The sequence below is a fragment of the Antechinus flavipes genome, chromosome 3, assembly GCF_016432865.1.
Source record: "Antechinus flavipes isolate AdamAnt ecotype Samford, QLD, Australia chromosome 3, AdamAnt_v2, whole genome shotgun sequence".
NCBI classification, from domain to species: Eukaryota; Metazoa; Chordata; class Mammalia; order Dasyuromorphia; family Dasyuridae; genus Antechinus; species Antechinus flavipes.
In genome coordinates this window covers 511,191,665-511,210,914 of record NC_067400.1, presented here as the reverse complement: position 1 = coordinate 511,210,914, position 19,250 = coordinate 511,191,665, and the positions used below count along the sequence as shown (strand labels likewise).

The 19,250-nt window shown below is 34.6% G+C and overlaps 1 pseudogene; it reads right to left on the bottom strand.

Moving 5' to 3' along the window:
• The window catches only part of LOC127557361 (NXPE family member 4-like), a 95,226-nt pseudogene that overhangs the window by 18,225 nt on the left and 57,751 nt on the right, over positions 1–19,250 (bottom strand).

The window sequence follows — 19,250 nt, the reverse complement described above, 5'->3', positions numbered from 1 at the left end:
TCCCTAGGCAACGTATGTCCCCCAAGCTAGATACCACCCAGAAAACAGGTATAATATAAGAATAATAGAAGTAAAGATGCCTAAAAGCTTACAAGACAAAACTGAAGAAAGGATAAGTGATAAAATCCACTGCCTCAGGAAACAAGATGAATGAGACATCCTAAAGCCAAGAATCAAACTATGTAAGCATCACTGAGATTTGGTGTTATGGGACCTACAGCTAGAATATGGTATTAGAAGGATATATTATATATATATATATATATATATATAATATATATATATATATATATATATATATATATATATATTACTCAAAAGAAACAATATCAATAATGGGAACAGGGGTGAGAAGCAGAATAGTATTTTATATTAAGAAATATGTTCATTAGAGAAAATTGGGGAACTAGAGAAGAAAAGTTGCTGTTGCGATAAACATGTAGAGTGATTTTTTTCCCCCAAAGAGAAGATAGATGTGAAAATTAAATAGCTTTTAGACTACAACTTCACCTCAATTGTTGATACATTTAGAGTATCATTTAGAGTATGTTTCCTATAATGAAAAAAAGGATAATAATGGAGGTATTGGATTGTACGGATTTCATGTTTTCTCTGTAAATAAAAACATAACAAATGATGAAATTCATAACTTTGTGAGCATAATTCTATTTTGAATCCCCAAATGTCTAGAACAATTCACAGTTCCACTAATAATGCATGTGTATGTCTATTTTCCCACAGCTCCTCCAAACTCTGTTACTTTACGTTTTTGTCAACTTTGTCAAACTGATGAGTAAAAAATGGAACATCCAAGTTACTTTAATTTGTACTTCTCTGATTATTAATGATTTAGAGCATTTTTATATGATTGTTAATAACTTTGCTTTCTTTCTTTGAAAACGACATGTTCATATTCTTCAATCATTTGTCATTTAGGGAATAGCTCTTACGTTTATAATTTTGATTAAGCCATACCCTTGGTAGGCATGTGTGTGTGTGTGTGTGTGTGTGTGTGTGTGTGTGTGTGTGTATACGTGTGTATATCAGCTCTTTCTGAAGTGTTAAAGGTAGCCTTTGAGGTATCAGTGAGGTACCCTTCAATTGGAGGAATGACTGAACAAATTATGGTATATTAAAACAATGGAATATTATTGTACTATAAGAAATGGTTAAAGTGATAACCTGAGAGAAATCTGAGAGAACCTTTAAGAACTAATATACATGGGACAGCTAGATGGTGCAGTGGATAGAGTGCCAACCGTGAAGATCTGAGTTCAAATCCAAAGCCAGACATTTAATACTTCCTAGCTGTGTGATCCTAGGCAATTCACTTAACCCCAATTGTCTCTGTAAAAAAAAAAAAAACAAAAAAAAACAAAAACAAAAAAACCTAAACTAATATAGAGTGAAGTAAGCACAACTGGGAGAACAATGTACACAATAATAATAATAGAAAGACAGATATGAAATCCAGTGAGGACAGACTGATTCCAAGAGACTAATTATGATAAATGCTAACCATATCCCAATAAAGAGGAAATTGACACAAGATATAGAATTATACATTGATTTTTGGATATGATCAATGTAGGCTTTTTTTCTTAATTATACATATTTGTCATAATCATACTGGTTTTTGTGTTGTTGTTGTTTTCCTTTTTGTTTTCTTTCCAATGAAGGGATAAGTAGGAAAGAGAAGAAAGAAATGTTTAAATTAAAATATTTAAAGGAATCATAAAATTATAGTTAAATGAAAAGATGTTTAACAGGTTCTCTTTAGCAAGGCAAATAAAGAAACTAGAGGATTTAGTATTATCGTGCACCAAAGGCCAAAAAAAACATATTTTGAGGTATATTTGGCAATTTTATATTGTGATACATATGGTGGGAGTTGGTAAACTACAATTTATGACAAAAAAGAAATTTTTGTTTGTTTTTTCTTTAATAACTTTTTATTGACAGAACCTATGCCAGGGTAATTTTTTACAACATTATCCCTTGCACTTACTTCTGTTCTGATTTTTCCTCTCCCTCCTTCCACTCCCTCCCCCAGATGGCAAGCAGTCCTATACATGTTCAATAGGTTACAGTATATCCTAGATACAATATATGTTTGCAGAACCGAACAGTTCTCTTGTTACACAGGGAAAGTTGGATTCAGAAGGTATAAATAACCTGGGAAGAAAAACAAAAATGCAAGCAGTTTATATTCATTTCCCAGTGTTCTTTCTCTGGGTGTAGCTGCTTCTGTCCAATCTTGATCAATAGCTCCAAGATGCATTATCAAAAAAAAAAAAAAAGATGCATTATTTTAGTATGTCTGCATCCATGTCTAGTACCAGAACAGTCACAGTTCTCATAGATACTCCTACTATTGGTTTGCGTAACTTTTAGATTATTGCAATAGATGCTTGAGGGTCTGCCTGCCTCAAGGCTTTCTCCAGTCCTATCCATCCTCCACTAAAGTAATTTTCCAAAATCTCAGGTCTGATCAGATCACTTCTCTCTATTTAATAAACTTTAGTGGCTTTCTATCACTCTCAGGAACAAATATAAAATCCTTCATCAGGTGAGTTTAAAACCCTTCATAACATCACTCCATTTTACTTTCCAATCTTCTTATTCCTCCCTCTCCTTTGACAATAAATTCCCTGGAATAAGACACTCCATCTCTTGGTTCTGGGAATTTTCTTTAACTATCCCCCATGCTTAGAATACTCTTCCTCCCTATTTTAGCCTACTGACTCCCCTGGCTTTCATTAGGTCCCAACTAAAATCCCATCTTTTTCAGGAAGACTTTTCCCAATCCTTCTTAATTCTAATTCTCCCCTTTCCTAATTATATTTTATTTAAAATATATATAACTTCTATGTACATCATAGCAGATTGTGAGCTCCTTAATGTCACAGAGGGTCTTTTACCTCCATTTGTATCCCCAGAACTCAGCATAGTACTTGGTATATATTAGGCACTAATTAAATGTTTGTTGACTGCCTATTGAACAATAAATTTCTCCATTTCTTTGCTTTCCCTTATTTCAGTAAATAATGAAAATAATAACTGGGACAGCTAGGTGGCACAGTGGATAGAGTAATAATAACTAAAATTTATATAGTGTTTACTGTGTTACCATTTTTGATTATGTCTGCCTGACTCTAGATAGGTTAATTCCCAGATACTTTCTAAATTTTGTATTTATTTTTAATGTAATTTTTCTATTAAATTGTTGGCTTTTTTTAAAATCTATCATAGGCAATGACTTGTTGCATATAAGGCACATAAAAATAAAAACATACAGAATTAAAATGAGAAGCTGGTATAAAAGTTATTAGAAACCAGATAAACCTTTTTATTGGATTGTTTAATCTAGTCATACTTAAACCTTCACTTAATAGGTTTGTGTTTTTTTCCTTTTGTTTCTTACAAATTAGTTTTTCCGCTTCTTTCTTTAAGGTAACTCATTCTTCTCAGAGATTCATTCTCTAATACTATTGAATGCAATCTATTCCCACAGGGTCCCTTCCTTTTTCCTAATAGCATATGCCTATACCTTACCAAGGTAAAATCTTTTTACCAAGACTTTACATGTTTTTGACAGTAACTTCTTTATTTTATTTAATTAGTGGTAGAAATATGCTGCAGAGATAAAAAGGACTCAGTGATGTATGAAGTAAGTTGGTTTATTTATGGGTCTTGCAAGAAATAGGTAATCCATCTAGGGGTAGTCCCTGGACAAATCAGTGTTAATAGATAGAGAATAAGATTTTTTTTTCTACCCTGAAGCACAAAATCCTCCCTCATCCCCAGCTGCCTGTAGAAATGCCTGTAGACAGACTTCTTGGTCTTCCCATTGTTTGTTTGTCCTTGACATATTCCCCCTCCCTCATCATACAACCTATGTTCAAAAAGGACAGAAAACTCCTTTGGGGAAGGAGAAGTTATTGTTAATTAACTCATTAAGCATGCACACTCAGTGCTTGCAGTTATCTTTCACCCACTTCTTGTTTGGGGATGACGTTTATCAGTTTATCAGTTCAATGGCTCAGTATCTTGTTTTGTACAACTGTTCTCTAAGAGCTTGTCCCTATACGGAATTACAACTCTATAAATTGCTCATAATTAGTTATCTATTTCTCCCCTTCCTTTGTTTCTTCTCTTTTCCCACAAATTTAATGAAAGGTTTCCCTCTCTTCTTTCTTCCAATCTAACTTTTAGGACTTCATTGCTTTATTCTCTTTGTTTTTCTTCCTTTCGAGGCTATTTTTCATTTTATTTTCTTGTCAAAAACTATACCCTTGTTTGTCCTTTTTTATTGCTTCATTTTCCCTCTTGGGAATAAAGCTTCTGAAATAAGAGATTTGGGCTCTCTCTTTTATTCAATTTCCATAATATTGTCTTTGCCATCTTGCCAGATCTCTTTTTATTTCCTTCTTTGCCTCACTCTTAGAAATTACCAATTCATGGGAGAAGTAACTCCAAGTGATAGGTCTTGTCCTGAGTTTGGTTGTGCAATCTAGGCTCTTTCCCAGTCACCTAATCTTTATCCCTAAATCATGGCCTTTTTTTTCAGGTTCTGTTTCTTTTGCAACTTTGGAGGCCAGTCACTCCTGGGAACTTAAATATCCAATACATTCTCTTGAAAAAGGTATCCCAACATACTTTCCCAGACTAAACCCATTAAGAGGTCTCTACCCCACCCCTACTCCACAAGCTCACACTTCTTTCACAATAAGAATGCTATTCAGTACCACTATTTTCCCTGCAATCTATGGAGTTAAGGTTCTTGATCCTCCATTGCAAAATCCTCCCTTGCACAATTTTTATTCCTTTCTCCCCAAGTCACCCACTTTTGCCAGTAGACAGTGGGATCACTATCCTTTCACTGCTCAAGCAGGGATACATTATATATTTCCATATATTCCTCTATACTACCTTTCTCTACCTTTTTATGTAATTTCCTGATTTTCCTGCCTCCAGAAAACAATAATCTTCTAATTGGTGGAAAAAGGTCATAGGATTTAAACCATGTTAATTTATCTCTTTATGTTTTCTTTTAACCTAACTTTTAGGACTTCATTGCTTTATTCTCTTTGTTTTTCTTCCTTTCGAGGCTATTTTTCATTTTATTTTCTTGTCAAAAACTATACTCTTGTTTGTCCTTTTTTATTGCTTCATTTTCCCTCTTGGGAATAAAGCTTCTGAACTAAGAGATTTGGGCTCTCTCTTTTATTCAATTTCCATAATATTGTCTTTGCCATCTTGCCAGATCTCTTTTTATTTCCTTCTTTGCCTCACTCTTAGAAATTACCAATTCATGGGAGAAGTAACTCCAAGTGATAAGTCTTGTCCTGAGTTCTGGTTGTGCAATCTAGGCTCTTTCCCAGTCATCTAATCTTTATCCCTAAATCATGGCCTTTTTTTTCAGGTTCTGTTTCTTTTGCAACTTTGGAGGCCAGTCACTCCTGGGAACTTAAATATCCAATACATTCTCTTGAAAAAGGTATCCCAACATACTTTCCCAGACTAAACCCATTAAGAGGTCTCTACCCCACCCCTACTCCACAAGCTCACATTTCTTTCACAATAAGAATGCTATTCAGTACCACTATTTTCCCTGCAATCTATGGAGTTAAGGTTCTTGATCCTCCATTGCAAAATCCTCCCTTGCACAATTTTTATTCCTTTCTCCCCAAGTCACCCACTTTTGCCAGTAGACAGTGGGATCACTATCCTTTCACTGCTCAAGCAGGGATACATTACATATTTCCATATATTCCTCTATACTACCTTTCTCTACCTTTTTATGTAATTTCCTGATTTTCCTGCCTCCAGAAAACAATAATCTTCTAATTGGTGGAAAAAGGTCATAGGATTTAAACCATGTTAATTTATCTCTTTATGTTTTCTTTTAACCTAAAGATGATCTTTTTCTTGTTTTTTAAAAAATCAGTACTTCATGAACTTGAATTAATTCTTTTCATTGTTTACTTTTTTCTTGATAATTGAATTTATATAACTACTTATATTTCTGCTTAGGATTTTTAGAAATCAAAAATATGTTTACTATTTAGTTTTTCTTCAGTAATGCTTTAAATGCTTTTACTTTGTTGGATTTCTATATCTTTCATTAATAATTGGGTTCAGGATTTCAAGATTATGTCATTTGGAATTGCAGCTTATGCTACATTGCTTAATTCAATATATTATTCCAATCACTTCTGCAATTTCTCATGAATAAAGAATACTCCTGTTATTTAAGTGTTCATTCCTTGACATTTGAAAGTTTTTTTCATGGCAACTTGCAAAATTTATTTATTATTATTGAAACTGATCATTTTAGGGGGCAGCTAGGTAGTGCTGTGGACAGAGCATCACCCCTGGAGTCAGGAGGACTTGACTTCAAATCCTCAGATACTTGATACTTATTAACTGTATAATACTGGACAAGTCATTTGACCCTGATTGCCTTGCCAAAAATAAAAAAAGAAAAAAAATTGTTAATTTTAATCACTATGTGTTTTTACATTTCAAGAGTGGGTTTTTCCTACTGGAAACTTATAGATTCTTTCAATTAATGAATTAGAACTTCTAGAGAGTTTTTCTTGTATTCCTTCTTGTTTTATGATATTTAAATTGTTTTGGTTTCTCATGTTATCTTAAGAAAGTTATAGTCTTTATCTCTGCACATCTTATCTTCAAGAACAGAATACATTTTTGCCTTTTGCTTCTCACAAAATTGGTTTATTTCTTTCACATCTTTAAAGAGATTCTCCAATATGTATTTAAATTGTTCTGTTCTGATAAATACATTGTTAAATCTTACATTGTGCACTCTATTTTCTGCTTTGAACACTTTAAAATTCTGACCTAAATATATTCCTAATTTCTTCTTTTATGAGTTTAGTTTCTCTTTTGGGAAATATTAAGGTTTCTTATTGCTGTTCTATAATATTTTAGAGGTCTACAACATTCTATCTTTTATCAAAAACTACTGATTCACTGTCTTTGTTATTATATTTGCCATTCATACTTTCATTTTTCATTCTGGCTCATTTGTTTTAATTTCAGGTTTTTTCAAATTCTCTGTGTTGGTTGATGAGACAATTACTAGTAAGAAGATAGAGTACCAAGTCTGGAGTCATGAAACCTGAGTTCAAATCCAGCCTCGGACATTTAAATGATTGTGTGATCCTGGGCAAGTCTCTTAGCCTTGTTTACCTTTATTTCATAAGTAAAAATGCATTAGAGAATGAAATGCCAAACCACTCTAGTATGATTGCTGAGAAAACTTCAACTAGGATCACATAGAATCAAATCTAATTAAAATAAATGAACAATAACAAGTGTTGCTTTATCTGTTTATGTACTGGACAATTAAGGTTACCTATCTTAATATCTCTTTATCCTATATTCCAAAGCCCTACTCACTATGCCCTCCTTTTTTGATGGTGCTACAAATCTTTCAATGTCAGACTACAAATTTGCCTCAATCTTTTCACATTGAAGTATGTAATATTCCCTGATCTGGGTCTTTATCTCTAATAAACTTCAGAGGGCCAGACCGGTTCCAGCTTGTTCTCCAATTATCTTTTTCGGAGGGGCCTAAGCAACTACCTATGCAAGCCCATTTCCAATTGCCTATTTTTTCCCCTCTGCTCTCCTACCTTCTTCCAGTGCTGGAAAGAGTCAACATCACCCAATTTTCATCAGATGAAAATATGGGAATGTTTGGGCAATTATTGTAACTCCAAGCTTCCCTATCATAGGGTTAGAGCTCCACTCACATGATAGCATGGTTTTAGTCTTCCCAGTCTCACCTCCTTTCCTTTATATAGCTGGACGAAAATATCACCAGTCTCTTCTTAAAAATCTTTCAGGGGAGAAGGAATGAAAGAGAAAGGTAGAAACTTCTTATAATAGAACAATACAGCTATAGGATGTCTCTAGATGTTTCTGGAGTTTTTTCCCATGTTCTGATAATGTTTCTTCAATGGGGCTGATGGATCAGACAAAGCTAAAGAACTGACAGTAAACTTTTAGTTCGAAAACACCAAAGAACTTTGTACAGATTCGGTGTCACAAAGTCAGTAAAGACCCGGTCCTGACAGGAGATAATGCACCATTCTACAGCTGGCTCTATTCAGGGTTAAAGGACACTGAAAAAGTCCTTGACCTAGAATTGGACTCAATTAGGATTTATTACATATCTAGTATATTTTAGATATGCTATTTATTTAATGTCATCTATAGCATGCTTCTATTAAGTAGTTTACTATTATGTTTCCCTGTTGAATAATTAGAGCGAGCAAGATTTGAATTTAGATCTTCCTGATTCCAAATCCAGTGTTTTGTCTAATACACAAACTAAAAGAATTGAGTCAGCTAAGAACAATTAAGTAGATACCTAACTTGGCTACAAAGATAGCTATTGTCTTAATTATTCTCATTTATGGGGATGAGGTTGAAGTACCATAGCCTATCATAATTGACAACCAGAACCATCTTCCAGAGATGACATTTGGTCCTTTTATCCTTAAAAGGGCAAAGAAGTGGCTTCTAATCATTGGGACTTACTTAGCAAATGAATGATCTTGAAAAGATTTAATAACACTGAATCTTGGTTTCCTCATCTTTAGGGAAGGAGCTGAATGGCTGTTACTTTTCATTGAGCTAAAATCCTATCATTTTAGAATGTTACAAAAGTTGAGTTATAAAGAATTTCAGAGGCTACATTTTCCAAGATGAAACAAAAATACCTCCTAGACAACCCCAACAAATGTTTTTCCATCACTCCATTTATTAAACTGAATTGAAATAATTAGTCCATGTTTTCCAACCTCACAACCCCTCATCATCACCTCTTTTGCCCACATTCCCATTTATCTATGTCTATATCTATATCAAGAACTGAATACAGTACTCCAGATGTGGATTGATAAGTCTGAAAGTTATGACTTCCTTCAGGTCACCCAGGATAACAATCACTTTTTGGACTACTATGACACACTGATTCTGTGATTTCTTTTTGCTAAAATTCTCACATCTTTTTTATAGGATGGACAAGCCTTGTACATCTTTTTGTCTGTAACATTTACTTTTGCATGTAAAGTATAGAACTTAAAATTTTCCCTTAGTACATTACATCCTATTAAGCTTGACATATTGTTCTACCTGGTACACCTAGATGGTGCAGTAGATAGAATGCCAAATCTGTAGTTAGGAAAACTCATCTTCTTGAGCTTAATCCAGCCTTAGACACTTATTGGTTGTGTGATCTTGGGTAAGTTACACAACTCTGTCTCAGTTTTCTCATCTATCAAATCATTTGGAGAAGGGAATGGCAAACCATTCTAGCATCTTTGCCAAGAAAACCTCCAATGGATCAACAAAGAGTTGGGCATAACTGAAAAACATCTGAACAACAACAAAATTGCTTTACTCATCAAAGTTTTTCCAGGACTCAGTCTCCATATCTTTAAATTGAAGGGTTTGTTTCCATATGATCTCGTAAATTTTTTCTTCACTTACTACTATTGTTGCTTTAATTTGCATTTCTCTAATCAATGGTTACTTGGAACATTTTTATATGATTATAGATGGCTTTAAATTCTACATAAATTGTTCATATCCTTGGACATTTTATCAATTGGAGAATGGTTTTTTCCTTATAAAAATTTGAGTCAATTCTCTATATATTTTAGAAATGAAGTCTCTATCAGAAACACTAGCTATAAAAATTTGTTAGGATTCTTACAAAGTGATAAGTCAGTTGTCTAATTTTAGTGTTGTTTAGCGGTTCTCTAGTTCAGAGTTCATACCTATTCCTTGCTCTCCTAATTTGCTTATAGTATTACTTGTTACACCTAACTCAAGTACCCATTTTGACCTTATTTTGATATGGGGTGTGAGACATAGGTCTATGCTGAGTTTCTGACACATTATTTTTCAGTTTTCCAGGAATTTTTGTCAATCAATGAGACTCTAAATATTTTAGAAATGAGGCCATAATTAGAAACACTAGCTTTAAAAATTATTTCCCATCTCTTTGTTGCCTTCTAATCTTGGTTACATTGGCTTTGTTTGTGCAAAACTTTTTTTAGTTAGCAAAGAAAAGGGTCTTTTTTTTAATTAAAGATTTTCATTTTCAAAACATATGCATAGATAATTTTCAACATTTACCCTAGCAAAACTTGTGTTCTAATTTTTTTTTCCTCCCTTATCTCTACTCCCTCTCCTAGATGGCAAGTAATTCAATATATATTAAACATGTGCCGTTATTCTGTACATATTTCCACCATTATTAGGCTGCACAAGAAAAATCAGATCAAAGGGGGAAAAAATAAGAAAGAAAACAAAATGTAAGCAAACAACAAAAAGAGTGAAAATATTATGTTATGATCCCCACTTAGTCCCCACAGTCCTCTCTCTGGATACAAATGGCTCTCTCCATCACAAGTCTATTAGAATTGATTGAATCACCTCATTGTTGAAAAGAGCCACATCCATCAGAATTGATCATCACATAATCTTGTTGCTGTATTCTTTTGGTTTTACTCATTTCACTTAGCATCAGTTCATATAAGTCTCTCTAAAATCATTCTACTGGTTGTTTCTTATAGAACAATAATATTCCATAATATTCATATGCCACAATTTATTCAGTCATTCTCCAATTAATGGACATCCACTCAGTTTCCAGTTCCTTGCCTGTGGAGGTTTAAATGCTGGGTTCTTGTTCTTCTATAAAATATTATAAAAATTCTCTCTGGGTGCCTTCCCTGGAATCAGGATTTTGTCGGTCCCTGTTCGGGCACCAAAATGTGGTGAGCTTTTTCTTCTCAAAACAGCCAGGTGATAAAAGTTCAGATCTTTTATTATCTCCAATATAGCCCGGTTAGCTTAGAGGTTTATCTCTCTGCTTAAGAGAGCTCCAAGAGCTCCCTCCGAATGTCGCCAAATCCAAAGGTTTTGTCCTTCAGCCTCTGCCTCTGCTTTCTTCAGCCTCCAGCCAGCTCCACTCTTCATGTCATCCCTTTCCCTCCTTTATGATTTCTTTGAGAATCAGGACCAGTAGAAACACTGCTGGATCAAAGGGTATTGCACAGTTTGATTCCCTTTGGAAATAGTTCCAAATTGCTCTCCAGAATGGTTGAATCAGTTCAGAACTCCACCATCAATGTATTAGTGTCTTTTTCCACAACTCCTCAAACTTTCATCATTATTTTTTCCTATCATTTTAGCCAATCTGAGAGGTGTGTGGTGGTACCTCAGTGCTGTCTTAATTTTGTGCAAAACTTTTTAATTTAATGTAATTAAAATTATACATTTTGCCTTCATTCTCTTATATTTCTAAAATGCTACTTTTCTAGAATGTTGTACATTAACTTTTTGATTGTCTTCTCATTGTAAAGTTTTCTTGTGCAAATGATGCCTATACACTTCTTAAATTCTCTGAACAATTGCTTGTTTTCCTCACCCTAAATCCCTTCAGTTTTCAAGATAACTGAGGGTCAACTATAGGAAAAGTGCCACTAGTCCCAGACTGCTATATTCCAATATCACATTCTCCCACTGTCAGAAACAAACCAAACAGTTTTACTTTCTTTTGCTCCCCCCAAAAATCAGTTGAAAGTTTTAGATATTCTGAATTCTGGAGCAATGTGTAAGCCCAGAATTGTTTTTGTAGTTCAGATTGGACTTAGGATATACAAAGAATCTAATGAAATGACACTTGCCTCCCTTCCCTATACCCCAACTCCCCAAATTATTTTCAGGGCTATAAATCAAGCTTAGGGATAGTAACCTTGCCCAAAATGGGAGAAACAACAACAATAATCCATAAATATTGACAAACATGCCATGTGCTTTCTCTTTCCCTGGAAGCTATGGTTTATTTTGATTAGCCTCAGGCTGGCAGCTATAATGGGGAAGAAAACCATTCCTATCTGCAGTATATTTGTAGAAACCACCAAGGTGTCCCAGACAATGAACAAGGACAATAGCAATAGTCATTTGGGGGAAGCAGGGGCAGTGATTTTGGTCAGCATGGCAAGAGCCCTAGAAGAGACAAACCTGAGAGGGAACCCCAAGCACGATCATACAGGGAAAAGGGTCACATGACCAGAGAGAAAAAGGGATATATCACTTTCTATTAAGACTCTCTACACTGCATTCTCAAAAGCAGAGAATGGCGTTCCAAAGATAGAATAATCTATGGCTAAATTAGCAAAAGAAGAAGGCAAAATCCACCCATCCCCACCTCTCAAAAAATTCATAGTTACCAGGGGTAGTTTGAGTCAGAATAACATTTTCCTGAATTCAAATCTGGCCTTAGGAACTTAATAGTTGTGTGACTCTGGGAAAGTCACTTAACCCTGTGTGCCTCAGTTTATTCATCTGTAAAAAGATGTGGAGAAGAAAATGACAAACCTCTCCAGTATCTCTACTAAAAAAACCCAAATGAGATCACAAAGACACAATTGAAAAACCACTAAATAACTGCAAAACCTTCTTTGCAAAAGTGCAGGACTATTATTATGAGACTTCTATTAACAAAGTTTTTGATGCAGTTTTACTAAATTGGGTTTTTTCCCCTTGTTTTTTTCTTTCTCCCCAAAAACCACAAGAGCAACAACAGTAATCATAATAATAGCTAGGAAAAGAGAACACTATAAATGTAGATATCACTTACTATGTGCCAGGCACTGTGCTGACTTTACAAATATTTCATTTGATCCTCACAATGCCAGGAGATAGATGCTATTATTGTTTCCATTTTACAGTTGAGGAAACTGACGTGGATAGAGGTTAAGTGATTTGCTCAGATTCAGGGGCAAACATCTATTAAGTGTTGAAAGTTGGATTTAAACACAGTTTTGTAACTATAAGCCCAGTGTTCTTATCTACTACACTACATGACCTAGCATGATGGCTCTCTGAAAGGGATACATTGGGAAATAAAAGATAATATAAAAATAAAAAATAATAAGACTTCAAAAACCACATCATTTCATTCTCATTTGTTATCATTTGCAGTTCCTACTAATCTAAGAAACTGCTATTTGTAGATAGATAGAGGCCAGGTACTGTGCTACGGTATGGATATACAAATATGAACAGGCAAAAAAATCATTATAATCAAAGAATTTATAATCTGACAGAGAAAGAAAATGTTAGAAAGGAAGTGTAGGTATTTAGGTATTGAATAATGCACTTGGGGTGGTTCCAGTGGCATAGTACAGTTTTCTAATGAAAGAAGATGGAGATGATAGCCTATGTGGAAATACTCTAAATCCTTTGTAGATCCCTTTTCCTTTGCCCTACTAATGTCATTTGTTCAGCTAGAGTGTCAGGCCTGGATTTAGAAGCTCCATCTCTTGAGTTCAAATCTGACCTCAGACACTTACAAACTGTGTAACCCTGGGCAGTTACTTCACCCTATTTGCCTCAATTTCTTCATTTGACAAATGAGTTGGAGATCTGTTAAAGAAACCCCAAATGATGTCAGGAAACACTTGAAAACCAACTGATAAACATTAATACATGTCATTAGCACATTCTATAGAAGAGAAAAATCAGATAGAAGTTGCTTAAGGTTCCACAACAATTCAATGAAAAAACTACCTAGCAAACTCAGTTTTTTCCCCTCCTAGTTAACAAGTAGTTGCACCCACAAATGTATTATTTTAAATAACTAAAAATCTAACAAATAAGATAAGGTTAAGGAGATATTCACATTGAGAATTCTAGTTGCTAATGTCCTTTATAACCTAACTGATCCTTCCTTTTTTAAAAACAGATTTGCACATCTTTTTCCTTTTGTCCTGCCTTTCCCAAATGGAGCAACTGTTTCATACTCAAATCTTCTTTTCATTCACAATGTCTTAATTTTAAACTCTAAGATTTTATTTGGAGGTCAGAAATTTTGAGATCCTCTACAACCCATTCTCAACATTTTATTTTGGGCTGCCTGTCCAGATTTAAGATAGAAACCATGTGTTACTGTTCCAATTAGCAGAATCACTTTCTGCTACATCTCATTCTCCCTTAGCTGTTGTGTTCTCTGTCCATGAGAACTGCATTAGTCTATGAAGATGTTGAGATAATCAGTGACTTTTTGCTCAATATTTTCTTTCAGTGGGTTATTCTTCTGAAGCTTTCCACAAGACAAAGGTTGTAAGTGCCAATCAAGATGTGAATCTCCAAGTTTGAATGCAAAGTCCTCTTTGTCTCATACAGCTGTGCTCTCGTCAGACCCACAGGGTAGAACTTAGCTTGTGTGATAGCTTTATTGCTTGTCTTAGGTGACAGCCAAAGTTCAATGACTGTACCTTGGGTGAAACGGGTGTCATAAAGGTCAATGCATTTATACAAAGTTCTATTTTATTGTCATAAGATCTGTATTCATCTAGAGGCGGGAAGAAGCTGTAAATTGAAAAGAAAGAAGGAAGCCAAGAGTCTTAGATATAGACAAAGAAGTTATTCTATCCCTAAATATAATACAGTTTATCTCTCCAGCTTTCTCATGTATATTCTGAGCCTCATCTTTTTCAAAGAAATAGAACCTTATAAACAATAAGAACTTTTTAAAGTAAGTTTTATTAGCCACTGAATTCACAAAATAAAGCCTTATGTGCAAGTCTCAATGAAATTATGAACTCAAGGACTGAAGAGACTCAAAGAACAAACCTGGAAACTAGCCCTATCAGGTGTGACAAGCATTGGTGCATAAGCATCACACCAAGCTCCTGCTTTTAATGCTCACTCTTTACCCTCTACCCCTGATAAAACCCACATTGATAAAAAGCACCATGAGTGTATTCTCTGAATATTTTCTTTTTTGCCTTATTATTACATATTCAGTTTTCACTGCTCTGGAATAAGTTATCTTTTTAACACTCATTAGCATACCCATTCAACAATTCCATTGAGGATGGATAAACCTCATAGTATAAGGACTATCTATTCCTCAGAAGAAGATAAAGATACAGATCAAAAACATTTCATCAATCCTGGTCTTATAACAGCCAAACAATCGTAGATTCACAAAGCTGCAAGGGAACTCAAAAAATCAATTATTATACTAATTCCTTATGCCCAAAAAGTTATCAAACTGTGCATACCCTTTGATCCAGCAGTGTTTCTATTGGGCTTATACCCCAAAGAGATACTAAAAAAGGGAAAGGGACCTGTATGTGCCAAAATGTTTGTAGCAGCCCTGTTTGTAGTGGCTAGAAACTGGAAAATGAATGGATGCCCATCAATTGGAGAATGGCTGGGTAAATTGTGGTATATGAATGTTATGGAATATTATTGCTCTGTAAGGAATGACCAGCAGGATGAATACAGAGAGGCTTGGAGAGACCTACACGGACTGATGCTAAGTGAGATGAGCAGAACCAGGAGATCATTATACACTTCGACAACGATATTGTATGAGGATGTATTCTGATGGAAGTGGATTTCTCTGACAAAGAGACTTAACTGAGTTTCATTGGATAAATGATGGACAGAAACAGCTACACCCAAAGAAGGAACACTGGGAAATGAATGTGAACTATATGATTTTTGATTTTCTTCCTGAGTTATTTTTACCTTCTGAATCCAATTCTCCCTGTGCAGCGGGAGAACTGTTCGGTTCTGCAAATATGTATTGTGTCTAGGATATACTGCAACATATTTAGCATGTATAGGACTGCTTGCCATCTTGGGGGGGGGGGAGGGAGGGAGGGGAAAAAACAAAACATAAGTGATTGCAAGGGATAATGCTGTGTAAAAATTATCCTGGCATGGATTCTGTCAATACAAAGTTATTATTAAATAAAATTAAATTTTCAAAAAAAAATTATTATACTAATTCCTGAAGTACAAATACCTTGTATAACATCTTTGAGATATTCTTCCTCTTCCCTTAGTTTTAGACCTATATCATCAATCACATATTGGACATTTCAAACCAAATACCCAGGAGGCTTTGCAAATTTAACATGTCCAAAGCAGAACTCATTAATTCTCTCTCCATAACCCACCATTTCTCAAATGTTCCTATTTTTGTCAAAAGCATACCATTCTTCCAGTCTACTAGGTTCCTAACTTCAGCATTATCCTCAGCTCCTCACTTTTCCTTACTCCATATATCCAATCAGCTAAATCTTATAGCTCCTACCACCAAACTTTTCTAGAATTATATCCATCTTTGCTCACACAACTACTACAGCTCGGGAGAGAGACAAGAGAGAGACAGCTAGAAAAAAGAGGGGGTAAGAAAAGAGAGAGAAAGGCAGGGAGAGAGAGAAATGGAGAGGGAGAGGGACAGAGAGAGAAGGAGAGGGACACAAGAGGAGGACAGGAGAAGAGAGGGAGAGAAAGAGGGGAAGAGAGGAAGAGGGAGAAGAGAGACAGAGACAGAGACAGAGAAAAAAGGCAGGAAGGAAGGAAAGAAGAGAAGGAGGGAGGGAGGGAAAGAGAGAGGAAGGAAGGAAGGAAAGAAGGAAAGAAGGAAGGAGAGACAAAAAAGACTCATGATACAAACAAGTAGCTTCTATGTTATGTAGAATCTTTAGCCTCTCTCCTATCTGTTTTCTAAATTATGCTTTTTCATGAATCTCACTATCCTCACTTATTTCCCACTTTCTAGTAAGGTTACAAATATCAAAATGTTTAATAATTTACTTTTGAGGGTCCTATTGAGTTATCAAAATTTTTTACCTATTCATTCACTGTAGCCACTGTTAGTACATATGCTGCAATTACTTTCACAGTTTTTGTATTTATTTTTAGGATTATTTGGGGTTTCTTATCTTGATTAATTTAATATAAGATGATCAAATGCCCTAAGCTCCACTGAGTACTCCTGTTATTCCTGTATAGTTTCCTCTGGCCTTTGATCACTGTCATAGTCTTTGCTGGTAAGTTGTTCAGCTGTTTTCAGAGTCTCAGTTGGATTCATCTCTCTACTAGTCTCCACATTACATTTTGGTAGTTGTTCCACTTTGTTGGGCATTGCTTCATGCTGCCGTCATTCTGAGCGTTATCTTTCCAGGGTCATCGGGATGATCTCAGATTCGGTTAGCTGTGTTGTACTAGTGAATATTTAATAAGTGATTCTCAGGAGGAAGGAAGGGGATGATTATGACACATTTTTAAGTTGAATCTGCATTTTTAACAATTTCTTCATCACCTTCTTATATCTAGATTTGTTGTGTCAAAATCAAATAAAAAGGGGTCACTAAATCCTACATAAGGATCCTTGTGAACTGCATATTGATTTGGAATATTTTTTTCATTTATTTTGTCAAATATTTTTCAATTACATTTCATTCTAGTTCCTGAGTAAACAAAAGCCAGCAGGATACCTCTCCCACCCCCAAGCTAAGATTAGATTTTTCTTTTCCAAGCCTTAAGTCTGTGGGGAGATCAAAATCTTTTGTTACAGATAACTATATAAGTGAGGGCCATATACTTTTAGTTACACCCCAAATCCTCTGAGCTGAATTGAAAATGAATTTGCCAGAATACAAGATAAGGTAGTACATCTACCTATGGCAAGCAATTTGAAGATGAATTTTATTCAGAGTTGAAATTCACAAGAGCTAGAATTACTGCACTGACCAATATAGGACCTAGGCCCCATCCAATCACTTGATAAGAAGCATGCCATTTTTAGTCATTTGTGCCAGACGGTAGGGATGATAAGCAATGTGAGAATGGAAGCTGCTGATAGATGCTCAGTACAATCCTGTTGATGATGTGAAGATTATTCAGGTTTGCCTATCTGGATAAAATAAAAATCTAGGCAGATGCCCCCATGACCATTCCCCATATTTTCAATTCCTCAAAGATAATTTAACTGGATAGTACTCAGATGACTTGTGGACTATAGACTTTGTTCTATTTACTCTGGAGTCATCATCATTGGACTTTTACATGTGATTTTGGTTTTGTCCTGCCAATTAAGTCTAATATTTCAAATGTACTAGAAAGGAAAGTGCATTTTAACAAAACTTTTCTTTCTTTCTCAGTATATAAATACCAAAGCAAAACAAATACATGCACACATTAATGCAAGTGATTATGAAGAACCATTCTTCTCATATACTTCTTTCTTCTGATCCATCTGTTAAGAAATTAAATAGAATCAGGAAATGTTGCTACATGTAAAATGTATATTCTAAACCTACTAGTTTTCTAATGACTCTTACTCTGCCTTAGTTACTGACAATAGAATTTATAGTATTTTCTTACATGTATTTTTGTGTATAGAAAAATGTATATTATATACCTATCCATACATATCTGCATATTTATGTTCAAACTCTTTCCATAAACATATAATCATTTTGATAAACAATATTCTTTCCAAAATTCAAATGCCTCAAGTAAAAGCCATGCTGAAGTTTTGCCAAATGGAAAATGTAGTCAGCAGGAAAGACAATCAAGTATCCAAGAGGGTGTTGAATGGAAGTGTTTATGTGTAAGTAATTTTGAAATGAAGGTCATTAAAGGAATAAAAAGAATTCACTTAACTCTTCATTTTCAAGCAAGAAAATGAGATTTTTGGTAGAAATAATGAAAGATTATGAATTTTCTTCTTTTGTTTTTTTAGTTTTTATTGATATCTTGTTTTTACATCACATTCATTTGTGAATATATGTCCTCTCTCACCCCTGAAAATCAGTTTTTGTGATAAAAAATAAGTGAGAAAGAGAAAAAGCACAACAAAGTAAAAAAATCTTCAATACCTTCATTTTTGAAGAGATTTCTAATAAAAGTGTTACATATATATGTATATATATGTACATATATATATGATGTACACAAAGACAAACAACTGAAGATTAATACAAAAGAGTGGCACCACAGAGAAGATAATATTAAAAATTGGCAGAGACTGGAGATGAATAATAAGGGCAAGAAAAAAGAATTTGTATTTTTTTAAGCTGTCTGGGACAAGATGATCAAAGAAAACCAGGAACATTGCTCAACAGAAATGAGATTATAAAAAATAGTGGAAAGACTATAGAATACTATTCAATTTCTTTCTGCATTCTCTGCAAACAGAATAGTAAGGGGAAAGATAGATGAGAATGGTTATCAGGATGGTGAAAGTGAAGATAAGAAAAATTAATGGCTCCATATATTTAGGTCATTGGGTCAGGCTATACTGTATCTCTGGTCTCTGGAAGGATTGGTGAGTGTGGTTACCTGTTTTCAATGATCCTAGCAAAATTATGGGACCTCCAGGTAGTGCA